General features: G+C 48.8%; 1 pseudogene; it reads right to left on the bottom strand.

The window, feature by feature from the left end:
- Positions 1-1843: 1843 nt before the first annotated feature.
- LOC142272600 (uncharacterized) overlaps positions 1844-20083 on the bottom strand; it is a 140505-nt pseudogene continuing 122265 nt past the window's right edge.

Below are 20083 nucleotides of genomic sequence, written 5' to 3'. Positions count from 1 at the left end.
GTGGTAGTTTTGATGTGGGATGTACTCTTATTTTTGCATTAACTAATTTGAGCAAAACTGAAGATTCTGTAATTAGTTATATTAACATTACTTTTATGTTATTAGTTACAAAAATGTTTTGTGAAACGCAGTGTTGTAATCATTGTGGAAAGTGTTCTTGTGTTAAGTGAGATATTAATTAAAATCTTACCTGTCAAAGGGGGTGTACTCATTTAAGCTTAGCACTGTTTATCAAATCTATAAAATATAGAACATAATTACAATTTCTTTACTGTATGGCTTTTCTTATGTCTAACAAGACGGGATTTATATACAGTGCCTTGTGAAAGTATTCAGCCCCCTTGATTTTTTCAAACTTTTCCCACATTTCAGGCTTCAAACAAAGATAAAAATTAAAATTTTATAGTGAAGAATCAACAACCAGTGACACAATTGTGAAGTTGAATGAAATTTGTTGCTTATTTTAAACTTTAAAAAATAATAAACTGAAAATTGGGGCATGTAATATTATTCACTCCCTTTACGTTCAGTGCAGCAAACTCACTCCAGAAGTTGATTGAGGGTCTCTGAATGATGCAATGTTGTCGTAAATGACTGATGATGATAAATATAAGCCCCTGTGTGTAATCAAGTCTCCGTATAAATGCCCCTGCTCTGTGATAGTCTCAGTGTTCTGTGTAAAGTGCAGAGAGCATCATGAAGACCAAGGAACACAACAGGCAGGTCCATGCTACTGTTGTGGAAAAGTTTAAAGCCGGATTTGGTTACAAAAAGATTTCCAAAACTTTAAACATCCCAAGAAGCACTGTGCAAGCGATCATATTGAAATGGAAGGAGCATCATACCACTGCAAATCTACCAAGACCCGGCCGTCCATCCAAACTGTCATCTCACACAAGGAGAAGACTGATCAGAGATGCAGCCAAGAGGCCCATGATCCCTCTGGATGAATTGCAGAGATCTACAGCTGAGGTGGGAGAGTCTGTCCATAGCACAACAATCAGTCGTACACTGCATAAATCTGATTTTTTATGGAAGAATGGCAATGAGAAAGCCATTTCTCAAAGATATCCATAAAAAGTGTTGTTTAAAGTTTGCCACAAGCCACCTGGAGACACCAAACATGTGGAAGAAGGTGCTCTGCTCAAATAAAACCACAATCGAACTTTTTGGGCACAATGCCAAACGATATGCTTGGTGTAAAAGCAACACAGCTCATCACTCTGAACACATCATCCCCACTGTCAAACATGGTGGTGGCAGCAGCATCATGGTTTGGGCCTGCTTTTCTTCAGCAGGGACAGGGAAGATGGTTAAAATTGATGGGAAGATGGATGGAGCCAAATAGAGGACCATTCTTGAAGAAAACCTGTTGGAGTCTGCAAAAGACCTGAGACTGGGACGGAGATTTGTCTTCCAATAAGACAATGATCCCAAACATAAAGCAAAATCTACAATGGAATGGTTCACAAATAAACGTATCCAGGTGTTAGAATGGCCAAGTCACAGTCCAGACCTGAACCCAATTGAGAATCTGTGGAAAGAGCTGAAAACTGCTGAACACAAACGCTCTCCATCCAACCTCACTCAGCTCCAGCTGTTTACAAAGGAATAATGGGCAAGAATTTCAGTCTCTCCATGTGCAAAACTGATAGACACATACCCTAAGAGACTTGTGCTGTAATCACAGCAAAAGGTGGCGCTACAAAGTATTAACTTAAAGGGAATGAATAATATTGCATGTTCCAATTTACAGTTTATTTTTTTAAAAACTTTAAAATAAGCAATACATTTCGTTCTACTTCACAATTGTGTCCACTTGTTGTTGATTCTTCACCATAAAAGTTAAATTTTTATCTTTATGTTTGAATCCTAAAATGTGGGAAAAGGCTGAAAAAAATCAAGGGAGCCGAATACTTTCGCAAGGCACTGTATAAAAGATTTCCCCCATTCTGAACATTAATCTCTCCTGTGTGTCTTCTCATGTCTCACAAGACTTGATTTCTCTGTAAAGCATTTCTCACATTGTGAACATAATTACGGCTTTTCTTCTATGTGACTTCTCTTATGTTGCATAAGGATTGATTTATTTATAAAACGTTTCCCACATTCTAAAAATGACTATGGCTTCTCTCTGGTGTGACTTCTTTGATGTTTTACAAGACCTAATTTACTTGTAAAAGAGTTCCCACATTCTGAACATGAATATGGCTTCTCTCCTGTGTGACTTCTCTCGTGTGTCACAAGACTTGATTTACGTATAAAAGATTTCCCACATTCTGAACATGAAAATGGCTTCTCTCCTGTGTGACTTCTTTGGTGTGTCACAAGACCTAATTTACTTGTAAAAGATTTCCCACATTCTGAACATGAATATGGCTTCTCTCCTGTGTGACTCTTCTCGTGTGTCACAAGACCTGATTTACTTGTAAAAGATTTCCCACATTCTGAACATGAATACGGCTTCTCTCCTGTGTGAATTCGCTTGTGTTTCACAAAATTTGATTTATTTGCAAAGCATTTCTCACATTCTGAACATGAATATGGCTTTTCTCCTGTGTGAATTCTTTGATGTGTAAGAAGACTATATTTATTTTGAAAGCCCCTTCCACATTGCAAACATGAAAATAGTTTCTCCCCTGTGTGAATGCTTTGATGTTTATTAAGAAGTGATTTATGTATAAAATATTTCCCACACTCTGAACATGAATACGGCTTCTCTCCTGTGTGATTTCTTACGTGTGCCACAAGCACTGATTTATATGTAAAGCATTTCCCACATTCTGAACATGAATACAGCTGCTCTCCTGTGTGAGTTCTCTCATGTGTCACAAGACTTGATTTATGTATAAAAGATTTCCCACATTCTGAACATGAATACGGCTTCTCTCCTGTGTGACTTCTCTCGTGTGTCACAAGACCTGATTTACTTGTAAAAGATTTCCCACAGTCTGAACAGGAAAATGGCCTCTCTCCTGTATGCATTCGTTTGTGTATCACAAGATTTGATTTATTTGTAAAGCATTTCTCACATTGTGAACATGAATACGGCTTTTCTCCTGTGTGATTTCTCTGATGTGTAAGAAGATTATATTTGTTTTGAAAGCACCTTCCACATTGCAAACATGAAAATAGTTTCTCCCCTGTGTGAATTATTTGATGTTTATTAAGATATGATTTTTTTCTAAAATGTTTACCACATTCTGGACATGAATACTGCTTCTCTTCTGTATGAATTCTCTGATGTCTAGCAAGAATCTCTTTATCTGTGAAGGATTTCCCACATAGTGAACACAAAAATGGCTTTTCTCTTGTGTGAATTCTCTCATGTCTAGCAAATTCTGAATTATTTGTAAAGCATTTCCCACATTCTGAACAGGAGTATGGCTTGTCTTTGTGCTTTCTTTGTGTTACAAAATTTGAGCTTTTAGTAAGTTGCTTGTCACACTGAAATATTGTCTCCTCTTTGTCACCTGGAATTGTAGTATCAATCTGAGATTGCTCAGCATAGGGTTCCTCATGAGTAGGGGGATTATATGATGGTGAAGTAGCATGAAGTCCAGATTGTAAATGAAGGGTAATGAGGTTTTCTCCATTAGAGGGATTCCTGATATTTTCTTTTTTACAATTTATTGACAAACGGTTCTTCTCACAAGGATTTCCTATAAGGATGAAAGAGACTGAATGTGATTTTTTTTCCACAACACAAAGGGAATTTCTACATTTAGATGGAATAGATAAAGAAAAAAGTGTACTGCGGTCTATCAAACCAAATATTGCTGAAGACAATCAAGTTAATTTTCTCCCTGCAGCGGTTTTGCAGGTATTGGGCCGGTGAGAAACGCAGATTAACCTCATATCTGCAGGTTAATAGCATTATCTCTGAGGACAGGTTCCCTTTATCTTTATTGAATTGGTCGTTATGAATAGGGGTTGACCTGTTTCAGGTTTATCATGGACCAGCACGGACACACAAGTCTCTCTCGTTCCTTCCTTCCTCTGTTCTCTCCCGCACCCATGACTTTCAAATTAGGTTTCCCAGTTATTGTTTCTCTGGCAGATAATGAGGCCAGCTTCCAGAAGTGCAACCAGACATGAGGAAAGCTCTAATAGAAGCTACCTGTGCCTGTTCCTACAGGATCAGAGCCTCGGTTATTGCAAATAAGAAATATATGAATGCCAATACGCTCAATTAGAGCTCTATAAAAAGGACAATTGCTAAAGGCAGCTTTAGAGAAAGCAGTGAAGGAAAAAACTTTCCTCCAGATGAAAGGGAACAGAGCTACTCAAACTTAAGCCATTTTTTTTTTTTTTAAGAAAAACAGTATTGCCTCCTCCACCTTAATGACCTCCTTTTCCCACCATCATCTCCGCCTCGTCCACCACCAATTTCTTTTGCCCCTGGCAGTGAAAACAATTGTTTTGGCAGCCCCTTGAGGGAGAGGCTTCAGCTTTTTCCCTCACGATTTTCTCCTGTGCAAAAAGTATCCAACGATAACTTGAGTGAAAAAATGTACCTCATTCCTTCCCCAAAAATTCCAGCCAGGCTAATTGCATTAAGGACAAAGTATCACCTCCCTGCGAGGAGGAAAAACCTGGTCCTTTTTGCAATTAGCTATGCTGGATTTTTTAGGGACATGGTGTGTAGATTTGTTTTCCTCCTCTTGGAGGGAAGTGATACTTTGCCCAGCTGCATTTTTTGAGGTGATGCAAACCCAGAAACCTCAGAGCCTCAGTTATTGCAATTAATAAATGTATGAATGCCAAATACTCTCATCTACAGCTCTATGAATATAGGACATTTTCTTAAGGCAGCTTTAGAAACAGCAGTGAGGAGAAAACCTATCCTCCAGATTAAGGGGAACAGAGCTACTGGAAGTTAAGGTTTTTTCTCAAAAAGTATGCTGTCCAAGAAAGTAATGCTTCCACCGTCATCTCCGCCACCACCGTCATCAAGCTTTTCTGCCCCTGGTGGTGAAAACAATTATTTTGAGAGCCCCCCCGAAGGAGAGGCCTCAGCTTCTGTCCTCACCATTTATTCCTGTGTAAAATATATCCAACTATAACTTGACTGAAAAAAGTTGACTTCATTCCCTCCCCAAAAAAACTCCAGCCGGGCTAATCGCAAATAGGACCAGCTGCTTTCCTCCTGCAGGGAGGTCGTACTTGATCCCCCACCTTTTTACAAAAAAAAAATCAATAAAGTTTATGGTCGGGTGATTTAGCAGATTTAAGGCCGGGTGTTTGGGAAGATCAGGAGCAGAATGGAAACCTCCCTATGTTCTGAAGTTCCTTCAAGAAGGATTCAGTAGAGGCCTGAAGCTGAATGCGCTGAATGTCCATTTCTCAGCGATCAATTCTCTTTTGGAGGCGATATTATCTGGAAGTCAGCTTGTTCTGCCATGTATGGCAGTTAAATAATCTCATTCATCGTAGTTCTTGTTACAACCCCTAGAGGTCGTTGTTACCCTTTGTATTGTTGAGTTTCTCTTTAAGATAAGTGTATTCTGGGTAAAGAAACGCCCCTTTGTACTGTGAGGAGAGGTTTGCAGCCATTTTTCTCTTTGGATTTGTTAGGAAAGGACCTGTTGCCTTATTTCTCCTATATTTCTACATTCACCTTGCCTTGTGTAATCCGGTAAGAGGCAAATCACATGTGTTATTGTGTTAGAATCTTAGATAGAAGATTGTGTATTCGATGCATTATACGTTGTAATTCTATACCTTAGGGTACCGTCACACTAAACTACGTACCAGCGATTCCAACCACGATGCGACCTGGTCAGGATCGCTGGTACGTCGCTACAGGGTCGCTAGTGAGCTGTCAAACAGTCAGATCTTCCCAACGACGCAGCAACGATACGGCAGTCGCTGGGACCCTGTCACATAGCACGATTCAAATCTTGATTAGTAACATAGGCGTGCATCTACATTGTCTTTTCCGCGCCCCCTCTGCTCCGATTGGTGGTCGTAACCGCGTTGTGACTAGGCGGTCTTGCCTTTAGAGAAGGCAACGTAATAGCGCTTCCATCCTTCTCCATCCTTGTCCATCCTACAGTCCCGATGCAGAATGGACTGTATTACGATCTGCTGCTACACGTGGTCCGGGACAAGTGAATTCAGCCCTCTGAAATGTACTGCGATCTACAAGCCAGAACAGAGGATGGAAGTGGCCAATCCGAACGCAGTAGCGATCACCAATCGGAACAGAGAGGGCGCGGAAAACAACGAAGATGCACGCCTACGTGAGTCGCGAACGAGGTCGTTGGGTAAGGTGTCAAACACACTGATGCGTGCTGCCCTGCGGGAGCCCGACGACCAAAAAATGAACCAGAAGTGTGTAACGACCAGTGATTTCACAGCAGGGGCCAGATCGCTGCTTAGTGTCACACACAGCGAGATCGCTGATGAGGTCACTGGTGCGTCACAAAACCTGGGACTCTGCAGCGATCTCGCTATGTGAGAAGTACCCCTTAGTGCCATCCTTACCCTGCTTATATAGATAGGATTCTGTCTGTGTGAGGTGGCTGCAGGTGAGCTTTACCCTAGATTCTCAATACAACTGCATCGTATGTTAATTGTATGCTATGTTAACAGCTTATTTAAAGAAGTTGTCCAGTTACCAAAACTGTTTTTTTTTTTCTGATAAATCTTGCTAATATCTGCCCCTCAACACATCTATTATGTTTTTTCAGCAAAATTAGGTTTTATTGTGCACTAGCAGCACATGCTCATTGCTGGCTCCAGCTCTGATGGGGTTAATCTCTCCTCTGACTTCCAGTGTTCAGTTCCTACAAGTCCCAGAATTCTTTGTGGCTCTAGGGCGGTGTCTAGCTTATCTAACACACCCATTGTGTCTAATACACCCACTCTGCTCCCACCCAAACCCTCCTCCCTGCCTCTTCCCTGTGTGGATGAGAGAAATCACACAGAGACATCCGAAGCTGCCAGCTCTGCACACAACCAGGGGAAGAAAGTGTGTGTGTGTGTGTGTGTGTGTGTGTGTCTGTGTGTGTGTTTGTGTGTGTGTGTTTTTGTGAGTGTTTGTGCGTGCGTGAGTGTGTGTGAGTTTGTGAGTGTTTGTGTGTGTGAGTGTTTGTGCGTGAGTGTGTGTGTACACAGAAATTATGATTATTAGCCGGCGCAACATGTGAAAAAAATAATTGGGGAAAATAATGTGCCGGGGTGATGAGATTGCTTTTTTCCCTCTTGCCTAGTCTGTGTGTCGTCCGTATCATCCACAAACCGCATATGACCGGATCCTGTGGATTAAATGTGCAGCGCATGCAACCGTTATTTTACCGGATGCTTCTGCAGCGGGACACAGAATTTATCGGCCGGCGCTGGAGTCAGCTGACTCCTGATCTCACAGCCCGCACACGCTGCAATGTCTGCAGGTTGGCTCATTCACATGACCGTTCCGTTTGTCCTGGTCAGTTCCTGTTTTTTTGCGGCCCCACAGACAGGACCATCTTTTCAATGTCTTTTGTGTAGGATCAGATGGCACACGGTAGCACTTCCATGTGCATCCGATCCTACAAAAAAAACCACATCGGATGCCGTATGTCCGCTCCGTTATTATGGAACATGTCCTATTCTGTTCCGTAATAACGAACCGTGACTCAATACAAGTCAATGGGTCCGCAAAATTCCCGGAAGCAACACGGAAGCACTTCCATGTGACTTCCGTTGGGTGCCCGTGCAGTCAGTGTCCCGCTCCAGCCCCAGCCCCGCGGCTGCCCGCTCAGCAGTGTAAGCAGCGGCCCGCACTGCAGTGTCAGCAGCTGCGGGGATGACCAGCGCTACCGTCAAGAGGTTAGCAATTTCATTACCTACGGTGATGAAGTCCTGCCCTCCTGACGTCAGCGGTCGTCACTGCCTTCTATGCCCGCCGCTTGTCACATCACCTCTCGCTGTCGACCCGAGACTGTGACTAGTGGTAACGTCACGGGCCGCTCGCGATACTTTGTTTGTGAAGGCGGCGGTCATTGAACTCGGTGACAGCGCTGCTGTCAGGAGTTCAGCGATCATCGCAGGTAACATACCTCGCTAACCTCCTGATAGCAGCACTCGTCATGCCCTGCAGTGACCTGGGCTGACCTATTGATGTTAGCTCAGGTCACTGCACGGCTCTCCCAGCAAATAGGGAACATTCTGTTCTTCATTGACTGGGACATTGACTATGGTATGGATCATCGTGGGACCCCCTTGTATTACACCAGACCTGGATTTGTTTTTCTTTCTAATAAATTGGTGAAAGAGGGAATTGTGTTGGGGATTGTTTTTTCAAATAAAAATGTGTTTGTTGTCTTTTTTTTTTTTTATTACTGCCTGGGTTGGTGATGTCGGGTATCTGATACACGCCTGACATCACTAACTCCAGGGCTTGATGCCAGGTGACATTACACATCTGGTATTAGCCCCATATATTACCCCATTTGCCACCGCACCAGGGCAACGGGATGAGCTGGCGCGAAGCACCAGGACTGGCACATCTAATGCATGCGCTACCTCTGGGGCGGCTGCAGCCTGCTATTTTTAGGCTGGGGAGTGTCCAATAACGGTGATCCTCCCTAGTCTGAGAATACCAGACCACAGCTGTCCGCTTTACCTTGGCTGGTGATCCAATTTCGGGGGACCCCGTGTTTTTTGTTTTAAATTATTTAGTTAATTTAAAATAACAGTGTGGGGGGGCCTCTGTTTTGGATTACCAGCCAAGGTGAAGCTGCCAGCTGTGGTTTGCAGGCTGCAGCAGTTTGCTTTACCCTAGCTGGCTACAAAAGATAGGGGGACCGCATGTCATTTTTTTTTTATTTATTTATTTTTTGGCTAAATACAAGACTAAGCACCTTAGTGCCACATGACAGTCACAAAAGGGTGCCAGCTTAGAATATGCAGGGAGGTAGGACATTATATATGTCTTTCTTATCTATCTATCCAGCCCTCTATTCATTCATTCATCCATCCCTCTATCTCTATATCTATCTATCCATCTCTATATCTACTCATCTATTTATCTTTCTTGCTGCTTCCGTTTTTTGCGGTCCGCAAAAAAACCCGGAAGGCACGCAGATGTCACACGGATGCCACTAGGATGCATCCGTGAAACAAAAGGACCGTTTTTTGTGGCCCGCAAAAACGGAACGGTCATGTGAATGTAGCCTTAACAGCAGTCGCTGCCTGCTGCCGGTCACATGTGACCGTGTGCGGGCTGTGTATACAGGACTTCAGCTGAGTTCAGATCAGCTGACTCAAGTGTCGGCCGATTAGGCTGGGGCCACACGGGGATTACTGCGATCCCCTCGCATTACACTCGGCTCACGCTCAGTCCAGCAGAGCTGAGTGTCATGCGTGTGTCCCTGCGACTGAGGCCCGACTGTGCGAGCAGACGTCAGCAGCGGGGGCGGACAGGCACTCGAGGGGTGGGCCAGCACTGAGGAGGGGTGGGAGGGATTTCTCTCCCTCTCTCCTCCGTAGTCCACCGATGTACCGCAAGTGCAGTGTGATTTTTCTCTCACCACATACACTTGAATGGGTAAAAGAGAGAGTCTTGCATTACAGTTGTAGCATGCTGCGATTGTTTTCTCGGTCCACTTAGGGCTGAGAAAATAATCGCTCATGTGTGCTGACACACAGGCTAATATTGGTCCGAGTGGAATGCGATGTTTTATCGCACTCCACTCGCACTGTATTTCTCGCCGTGTGGCTTAGACCTTACTTGTTCTATGTCCCCCTGCATCCATCGCAGCGTGTGCAGGCTGGAGTTCAGCTGAGTTCAGATCAGCTGACTCCAGTGCTGGACTGAACTCCGCTGACCTCACAGCCCGTACACGCTGCAATGGATGCAGGGAGACACAGAACAAGTAATTGGCAGACACTGGAGTCATCTGATTACTTGGGATGAATTGAGCAGTGAAATGCTCTGGTGCTCGATGGGCGAAGCCCATGTCGATTTTTTTTTTAAAATTCACTAAAAAAAAACCAAAACAAACAAAAAATCACATTGTTTGTGGGCTTCCGCTGCATTTTCTATTGCTAAGGGTAACCCAAGCAGCTACTGGCTGCTAACCCCAGCTGCTTGGTGTTACTTTCACTGGCAATAGAAATCCAGGGAAGTATTTTTTTTTATAAAGGTTTTTGCCTGAAAACTTTTTTAAAAAAATTACGTGGGCTTCGCCATATTTTTGTATGCTAGCCAGGTACAGCAGGCAGCTACGGGCTGCCCCCAACCCCCAGCTGCCTATTTGTACCCGGCTGGAAACCAAAAATATAGAGAAGCCCTTTTTTTTTTATTTCATGAATTTCATGAAATAATTAAAAAGAAAAATGACATGGGCTTCGCCAAATTTTTGAGTCCAGCCAGGTACAACTAAGCAGCTGGGGGGATTGGAATCCGCAGTGAAGGGTGCCCAAACTTTCTGGGCCCCCCGCTGCGAATTGCAGTCCACAGCCGCCCCAGAAAATGGCGCTTTCATAGAAGCGCCATCTTCTGGCGCTGTATCCAACTCTTCCAGTGGCCCTGGTGGCACGCTGGGTAATAAGGGGTTAATACCAGCTATGTTTTACCAGATGGTATAAAGCCCGAGATTCTTAATGTCAGGCCAAGTTTGACCTGGCCATTAAGAATCTCCAATAAAGGGTTTATAAAAAAAAAAAAAAAAGACCACACAGAGAAAAATACTTTATTAGAAATAAATACACAGACACAGTAGGGACTCCATGTTTATTACTCCCTCTCACCCCTCCACGATGGAGAGATTTCTGTACTGACCATGCCAGGAGAGAGCGAGGGAAAAGAAAGAGAGCGAGGGGGGAGGAAAAAAAAGCGAGGGGGGGAGGAAAAGAGAGCGAGGGGGGGAGGAAAAGAGAGCGCGGGGGGGAGGAAAAGAGAGCGCGGGGGGGAGGAAAAGAGAGCGCGGGGGGGAGGAAAAGAGCGCGGGGGGGAGGAAAAGAGCGCGGGGGGAGGAAAAGAGCGCGGGGGGGAGGAAAAGAGCGGAGGGGGAGGAAAAGAGAGCGCGGAGGGAGGAAAAGAGAGCGCGGAGGGAGGAAAAGAGAGCGCGGGGGGAGGAAAAGAGAGCGAGGGGCGGAGGAAAAGAGAGCGAGGGGCGGAGGAAAAGAGAGCGAGGGGCGGAGGAAAAGAGAGCGAGGGGCGGAGGAAAAGAGAGCGAGGGGCGGAGGAAAAGAGAGCGAGGGGCGGAGGAAAAGAGAGCGAGGGGCGGAGGAAAAGAGAGCGAGGGGCGGAGGAAAAGAGAGCGAGGGGCGGAGGAAAAGAGAGCGAGGGGCGGAGGAAAAGAGAGCGAGGGGCGGAGGAAAAGAGAGCGAGGGGCGGAGGAAAAGAGAGCGAGGGGCGGAGGAAAAGAGAGCGAGGGGCGGAGGAAAAGAGAGCGAGGGGCGGAGGAAAAGAGAGCGAGGGGCGGAGGAAAAGAGAGCGAGGGGCGGAGGAAAAGAGAGCGAGGGGCGGAGGAAAAGAGAGCGAGGGGCGGAGGAAAAGAGAGCGAGGGGCGGAGGAAAAGAGAGCGAGGGGCGGAGGAAAAGAGAGCGAGGGGCGGAGGAAAAGAGAGCGAGGGGCGGAGGAAAAGAGAGCGAGGGGGGGAGGAAAAGAGAGCGAGGGGCGGAGGAAAAGAGAGCGAGGGGCGGAGGAAAAGAGAGCGAGGGGCGGAGGAAAAGAGAGCGAGGGGCGGAGGAAAAGAGAGCGAGGGGGGGAGGAAAAGAGAGCGAGGGGGGAGGGAAAGAGCGGGGGGGGAAGAGAGCGAGGGAAAAGAGAGGGGAGAGGAGAGAGGGATAAGAGGGGGGCAGAGAAGAGGGGGAAGAGGGGAGGGGGAGAGAAGAGAGTGGGGAAAGAACGGGGGGGGGCAGAGGTGCTCTGTCACCAACTGTCTCCACTCTGTGACTTGTGGTGCAGGTGACAGAGTGCAGACAGTTGGTTCCATGCAGCAGGACAGATGGCAGAGCACAGCGGTGACATGCCTGTCAGCGTCTTGTTGCGTCCTGCTGTGCTGCTGGGAGGAGCAGATGATCACACTGCCCGACACCGGCCGCTCTCCTGACATCGAAGCAGAGCGGGCGGGTGGACAGTGTGATCACATACCTACGTGCAGGGGGGGATTCAGCTGAAGAACCCCCCCCCCTGTTGCACACCACACTGGCGCCCCGTGCCTCACCATCTGCAGGACGCCGGCTCCACAGTGACGTCCTCCGGATCCTCCCCTCGATACTGGGCTGTGATGTGCGGTAGTTACCGCCCACAGCCCTGTCACTCAATCTGAGCGGTGCCAGCCTCCTCTGACGTACCCGTCTTGTTTGAGAGCCCGGAAATGCCGGGACGTCAGAGGATGCTGGCGGCCACAGCTCCAGGGGGTCATGTTACCGGTACTGAGCGTGCAGGATAGCGCCGCTCAGTGCCAGAACTGGAAACAGAAGACAATGGAGAAAACGTCTAGAAAGGTAAGTATAGCTCATACAGAAAATAAAAAAAATGGGTGAACCACCCCTTTAACTACCGTGTTTTTCCAAAAATAAGACACGGTCTTATTTTTTTTGCCCCCCAAAAAAGCACTAGGGCTTATTTTTGGAGGAGGTCTTATTCTTGGAGAAACACGGTTGGGGTAAGTTTACCCCCCAAAAAAGCAGACCCCCTCCCCCCACTTCCCAGGAGACTCATACTCACCAGACCAGGACGTCTGTGTGGTTGCCAGGTCCTCCTGTGATCTCCGGTCGGTACTACACGCCGTCCTACCCTGCTGCTAGCTTACACGCTGACACACACAGCAGATCGCAGGCACACACAGCAGATCACACACACAGCAGATCACTCACACACACACAGCAGATCACTCACACAGCAGATCACTCACACACACACACACACACACACACAGAGCAGATCGCAGATATACACAGCAGATCACACAGCAGATCGCAGGCACACACACACACACACACATACACACACACAGAGCAGATCGCAGATATACACAGCAGATCACACACAGCAGATCGCAGGCACACACACACACACACAGCAGATCGCAGATATACACAGCAGATCACACACAGCAGATCGCAGGCACACACACACAGCAGATCGCAGATATACACAGCAGATCACACACAGCAGATCGCAGGCACTTACAGCCATCACAGATACAGACATCCGATCGCAGGCACACACAGCCGATCACAGATACACACATCCGATCGCAGGCACACACACACAGCAGATCGCAGATATACACAGCAGATCACACACAGCAGATCGCAGGTACACACACAGCAGATCGCAGATATACACAGCAGATCACACACAGCAGATCGCAGATATACACAGCAGATCACACACAGCAGATCGCAGGTACACACACAGCAGATCGCAGATATACACAGCAGATCACACACAGCAGATCGCAGGCGCACACAGCCGATCGCAGGCGCACACAGCCGATCGCAGGCGCACACAGCCGATCGCAGGCGCACACAGCCGATCGCAGGCACACAGCCGATCGCAGGCACACACAGCCGATCGCAGGCACACACAGCCGATCGCAGGCACACACAGCCGATCGCAGGCACACACAGCCGATCGCAGGCACACACAGCCGATCGCAGGCACACACAGCCGATCGCAGGCACACACAGCCGATCGCAGGCACACACAGCCGATCGCAGGCACACACAGCCGATCGCAGGCACACACAGCCGATCGCAGGCACACACAGCCGATCGCAGGCACACACAGCCGATCAAAGGCACACACAGCCGATCAAAGGCACACAGAGCGGCACACACAGCGGATCGCAGATATACACATCCGATCGCAGGCACACACAGCTGATCGCAGGCACACACAGCTGATCGCAGGCACACACAGCTGATCACAGGCACACACAGCCGAACGCAGACACACACAGCCGAACGCAGACACACACAGCCGAACGCAGACACACACACACGCGTGCGCACACACACACACATCCCATCCAGCACTTACGGCAGCAGGGAATGAGAGCAAGTCACGTGTCCGGCCGCAGGTCCTGTTCGTCGCGCTGCACCACACTGCCTCTCAGGATTGTCCCGGCGAGGAGAGATCGGTGTCGCTGGATGAGGTGAGTGTGTATGCGATCCGATGTGTGTACGATCCGATGTTTGTGTGTGTGTGATTTGATGTTTACGTGTGATCCAATGTTTGTGTGTGCGATCTGCTTATGTGTGCGATCTGACTGTGTGTGCGATCCGATGTTTGTGTGTGAGATCTGGTGTGTGTGTGCGTGTGATCACTGCAGGTCCTGCCGCTCAGCATCGGGTGACTGTAATTGCCGGTGCCGCTGTGTATAATGAAGTGTCCTGCAGTATCTGTAACTTTTTTAGCTGCACGGACACTTCATTATTGATCCGGGACTAGGACTTATTTTCGGGGGAGGGCTTATATTTAAGCCTTTCTCCGAAAATGCTGAAAATCCCTGCTAGGGCTTATTTTTGGGGGAGGTCTTATTTTTGGAAAAACACGGTATGTACTGACTGTTCACTTTCTTGTTATAGTTTTTACCCGTATTCCGTATTCACTTTGCATCTTGGATATTCTGTATGCACCGTGTACTCTCTGCAATCGAGTTCATGTTACCAGCTAATAAATCAGGACTACTGAACTCCTACAGTCTGTTTATTGTAAATGTGAACGAGGGTTTAGCTGTATGCCAGAGATTCACAGCACTACGTGAAAGAAGGCAGAACACCGCTACTAACAAGATTTTTTAAAGCAATTAAAAATCTGTGACAGTCAAAGAATATATCTCCTCTTTGGGACCTTCCTTCAGTATTGGAGGGCCTGGTACATCCTCCCTTTGAGCCTCTAGGGCAGACCTGGGCAATGGGCGGCCCGCCTACCGTCTGTGACTGGCCCGCCCGTCTTGATGAGAGTTGGAGGCGTGGCCTGATCTATGCCTCAGCCCTGCTCTCACTGCCGGGAGCTATGTATCCCGCAGTGCAGTGATAAGCAGCTCCATGCCCCCCACTCTGCCAGTCACGCCCCCTCTTGCTGCCAGTCACGCCCCCTCTTGCTGCCAGTCATGCCCCCTCTCTCTAGATGCCTTCTATGCGGCTAGCCACGCCCATTTTGCTGTTGTCCACAAGCCCCTCTCAGTTGTGGACACACAGTCGGATGCCTTCCTTGTCCCCTCCTGCTGCTGGCCACGCCCCGTTTGCCTGCCCCTTCTACCCAGGATCCTTATATGTGACCGGCTCATCTCCACAGCGGCTGCTTCAAAAACGTCAGTTCTGCAACTGAGGTAAGTGCACCAGCAGCAGCAGGGAGAGTGCAGAGTGCCTGCAGGAGGGGGGAGCAGGGCAGCAGCACTTGTGTCTTCTCAGGTCCCCCCTGTGCCTGCAATAGAGGAAGCACACACACAGGGGACACAGAGAGCAACCAGAGGAGCCCTCAGGCTCTGCTGCTGCTGTGCTGCCTGCCTGTGCCCTCAGCACCCCCAGGGCCAGTATGTATGCCCCACTGGCCAACACTGCCAGTACGCGTGCCCCACTGGCCACCGCTGCCAGTACGCGTGCCCCACTGGCCACCGCTGCCAGTACGCGTGCCCCACTGGCCACCGCTGCCAGTACGCGTGCCCCACTGGCCACCGCTGTCAGTACGCGTGCCCCACTGGCCACCGCTGTCAGTACGCGTGCCCCACTGGCCACCGCTGTCAGTACGCGTGCCCCACTGGCCACCGCTGTCAGTACGCGTGCCCCACTGGCCACCGCTGTCAGTACGCGTGCCCCACTGGCCACCGCTGTCAGTACGCGTGCCCCACTGGCCACCGCTGTCAGTACGCGTGCCCCACTGGCCACCGCTGTCAGTACGCGTGCCCCACTGGCCACCGCTGTCAGTACGCGTGCCCCACTGGCCACCGCTGTCAGTACGCGTGCCCCACTGGCCACCGCTGTCAGTACGCGTGCCCCACTGGCCACCGCTGTCAGTACGCGTGCCCCACTGGCCACCGCTGTCAGTACGCGTGCCCCACTGGCCACCTCTGTCAGTACGCGTGCCCCACTGGCCACTACTGTCAGTACGCGTGCTCCACTGGCCACCAGGGCCAGTATGCGTGCTCCACTGGCCACCAGGGCCAGTATGCGTGCTCCACTGGCCACCAGGGCCAGTATGCGTGCTCCACTGGCCACCAGGGCCAGTATGCGTGCTCCACTGGCCACCAGGGCCACTATGCGTGCTCCACTGGCCACCAGGGCCAGTATGCGTGCTCCACTGGCCACCAGGGCCAGTATGCGTGCTCCACTGGCCACCAGGGCCAGTATGCGTGCTCCACTGGCCACCAGGGCCAGTATGTGTGCTCCACTGGCCACCAAGGACAGTGTGTGCTCTACTGGCCACCAGGGCCAGTATGTATGTTCCACAGGCCCCAGTAATGTGTATGCCCCCTACTGACCCCAGTAATGTGTATGCCCCCTACTGACCCCAGTAATGTGTATGCCCCCTACTGACCCCAGTAATGTCTATGCCCCCCCACTGACCCCAGTAATGTGTTTGTCCCCCACTGGCCCCAGTAATGTCTATGCCCCCCCACTGACCTCCATATTTTCATAGCATCTTTGTACTGTTTAAGTTAATGTTTGTTTATGAAGGGATAGTTTATACTATATACAGTATTGGGTAGAACTGAGGTAATTATATTAGTCCAGCCTCTATAACCATCCCAATTTCCCATGCGGCCCCATGGGAAAATTAATTGCCCACCCCTGCTCTAGGGGAAGCAGATTTGAAGCTCTTCTCTTGGAAAGCTTTATTTTTGATGGCTATAACTTCTGCTAGAAGCATAAGGCCGGGACCACACGGGGCATTAGTGCGATGCTTGCATGACACTCGGCTCGCGCTGGCAGCACAGCAGGAGACGAGTGTCATGCTAGTATCCCTGCGACTGCGGTCCTCAGCTGCAGGGGGCGGCCGGCTCTCAGGAGGGATTTCTATCCCTCTCTCCTCCGTAGCCGGCTATTGTGATTCTCGCTCTGCACTCACACTACACCGGTGTACCGCGAGTGCAGTGCGATCTTTCTCTCGCCCCATACACTTGAATGTGTAACTGACACACAGGCTAGACTTGGTGCGAGTGGAATGCGATGTGTTATCACACTGCACTCGCACCGATTTTCTCGCCGTGTGGCTTAGGCCTTCGTAAGATACCGGCTCTCTTCCAGGGAACCTTATCTACGAGGTAAACAGGACGGGTTCATTTTACCTGCCTTTCCTGGTTTTCACATCAACTTCAATATTAATCAAGCGTGTAACCTGTCCTCAGCTTGTTTTCTCTCCGCAGCATTCAGCTACATGCAGGCGCAGAGCAGGTTAGTAATGCTATTAACTTGCAGATACATCGCATATCTGCAGGTTAACCCCTTCACCATGGGCGATTTTCCGTTCTTGTTTTTTGCTCCCCTTCTTCCGAGAGCTGTAACTTTTTTATTTTTCCGTCAGTCTTGCCATATGAGGGCTTATTTTTTGCAGGACGAGTTGTACTTTTACTTGAAACCATAAGTGTTACCATATTGTGTATAGGAAAACAGCAAAAAAAATTCCAAGTGCGGAAAAATTGGAACAATAAGTCTGATTGCACAATTGTTTTTGAGATATTTTATTGACTGCGTTCACTATATGGTAGATCTGATGTGTTGCGGTGATGCCTGAGGTCAGTGCGAGTTCATTGACACCAAACATCTATACGTTTACTTTTCTCTAAGGGGTTAAAAAAAAAATTCAGACATTTGTCCAAAAAAATAGTGGAGCACGTTTTACGCCATTTTCCGTGACCCGTAGTGTTCTCATTTTCCTGGCTCAGTGAGGGCTTATTATTTGCGTCTCAAGCTGACATTTGTAACGGTACCATTTTGTGCAGATGCTACATTTTGATCGCCTGTTATTGCATTTTGCACAAAATTTGCAGCGACCAAAAACAGAATTTTGGCAATTTTTTTTGCCACTATGCAAATCGGTAAGATCAGATGAATTGATTTTATATTTTGATAGATCGGGCATTTCTGAACGCGGCGATACCAAATGTGTGTATATTTTTTTTTAACCCTATTAACTTTTAATGGGGTGGGATTTCAACTTTTTTTTTTTTTTTACACTAGTCCCCCTAGGGGGCTATAAGGATCAGCAGTCTGATCGCTGGTTCCTTTCTGTTGATCAGAGCAGCATTGCTCAGATCTGCAGAAAAGCAGCTCTCCTCTCACACACGGCGCTCTGCTGGGTGTAAGAGGGAGTGACTCATGATAGCTACAGGAGTCATCACCCTGTGCTACCATGGCAACCATCGGCTCCATGTAATCGCGTCACTTCCGATGGTGCCGGGTGAGTCAGTGCTTACTGCGGATCGGATGTACAGCGCAGTGCAAGGGATTAACAGGCGCGAATGGAGAGCGGATCCACTTGTGCTTGATAGGCACACATGTCAGCTGTTCAAATCAGTTGACATGTGCGGTACTCACCGCCGGCCACCTGTGGCAGCCGGTGGTGAGTATATCAACATGAGGCAGGACATACCCAGTACGTCCAATGTCGGTAAGAGGTTAATAGCATTATTTCTACTGAAAGGAGCTGGAGACAATGGCGGAGTCGGAGATGATGCCGAAGGCAATACTTTGTTATACCGCATGCTTTTTGAAAAAAATGGCATAAGTTCCATCTGTTCTCCTTGAACTGGATTACAGCTTTTTCCTTCACAAAATATCCTGCTTTATACAGCTCTTAATAAGTGTATTTAGCATTCAGATATTTTTATTGAAAAAAACTGAGGCTCTATTCTTGTGCAAACAGACACGGGCAGCTTCTAGTAGGGCTTTACCCATGATAAACGTGGGAGGTCTGTATAAGAGGGGTGGGGGAACAAGCCAGAGGAGGGGAAACCAAGCCAGAGGAGGGAGAAAACAAGCCAGAGGAGGGAGAAAACAAGCCAGAGGAGGGAGAAACCAAGCCAGAGGAGGAGAAAACAAGCCAGAGGAGGGAGAAAACAAGCCAGAGGAGGGAGAAAACAAGCCAGAGGGGGGGGGGAAACAAGCCAGAGGAGGGGAAACCAAGCCAGAGGAGGGAGAAAACAAGCCAGAGGAGGGAGAAAACAAGCCAGAGGGGGGGGGGGAACAAGCCAGAGGGGGGGGGGGAACAAGCCAGAGGGGGGGGGGGGAACAAGCCAGAGGAGGGGAAACCAAGCCAGATGAGGGAGAAAACAAGCCAGAGGAGGGAGAAAACAAGCCAGAGGAGGGAGAAAACAAGCCAGAGGAGGGAGAAAACAAGCCAGAGGGGGGGGGAAACAAGCCAGAGGGGGGGGGGGGAACAAGCCAGAGGAGGGGAAACCAAGCCAGAGGAGGGAGAAAACAAGCCAGAGGAGGGAGAAAACAAGCCAGAGGGGGGGGGAAACAAGCCAGAGGGGGGGGAACAAGCCAGAGGAGGGGAAACCAAGCCAGAGGAGGGAGAAAACAAGCCAGAGGAGGGAGAAAACAAGCCAGAGGAGGAAGAAAACAAGCCAGAGGAGGGAGAAAACAAGCCAGAGGAGGGAGAAAACAAGCCAGAGGAGGGGGGAAAACAAGCCAGAGGAGGGGGGAAAACAAGCCAGAGGAGGGGGGAAAACAAGCCAGAGGAGGGGAAACCAAGCCAGAGGAGGGGAAACCAAGCCAGAGGAGGGACAAAACAAGCCAGGAGGGGGGAGAAAACAAGCCAGAGGATGGGGGAAAACAAGCCAGAGGATGGGGGAAAACAAGCCAGAGGATGGGGGAAAACAAGCCAGAGGATGGGGGAAAACAAGCCAGAGGAGGGAGAAAACAAGCCAGAGGAGGGAGAAAACAAGCCAGAGGAGGGAGAAAACAAGCCAGAGGAGGGAGAAAACAAGCCAGAGGAGGGAGAAAACAAGCCAGAGGAGGGAGAAAACAAGCCAGAGGGGGGGGGGGAAACAAGCCAGAGGGGGGGGGGAAACAAGCCAGAGGAGGGAGAAAACAAGCCAGAGGAGGGAGAAAACAAGCCAAAGGAGGGAGAAAACAAGCCAGAGGAGGGAGAAAACAAGCCAAAGGAGGGAGAAAACAAGCCAGAGGAGGG

Source organism: Anomaloglossus baeobatrachus, unplaced genomic scaffold, assembly GCF_048569485.1.
Source record: "Anomaloglossus baeobatrachus isolate aAnoBae1 unplaced genomic scaffold, aAnoBae1.hap1 Scaffold_352, whole genome shotgun sequence".
In the NCBI taxonomy this organism is placed as follows: Eukaryota; Metazoa; Chordata; class Amphibia; order Anura; family Aromobatidae; genus Anomaloglossus; species Anomaloglossus baeobatrachus.
This window is presented reverse-complemented; position numbering and strand designations above follow the sequence as displayed.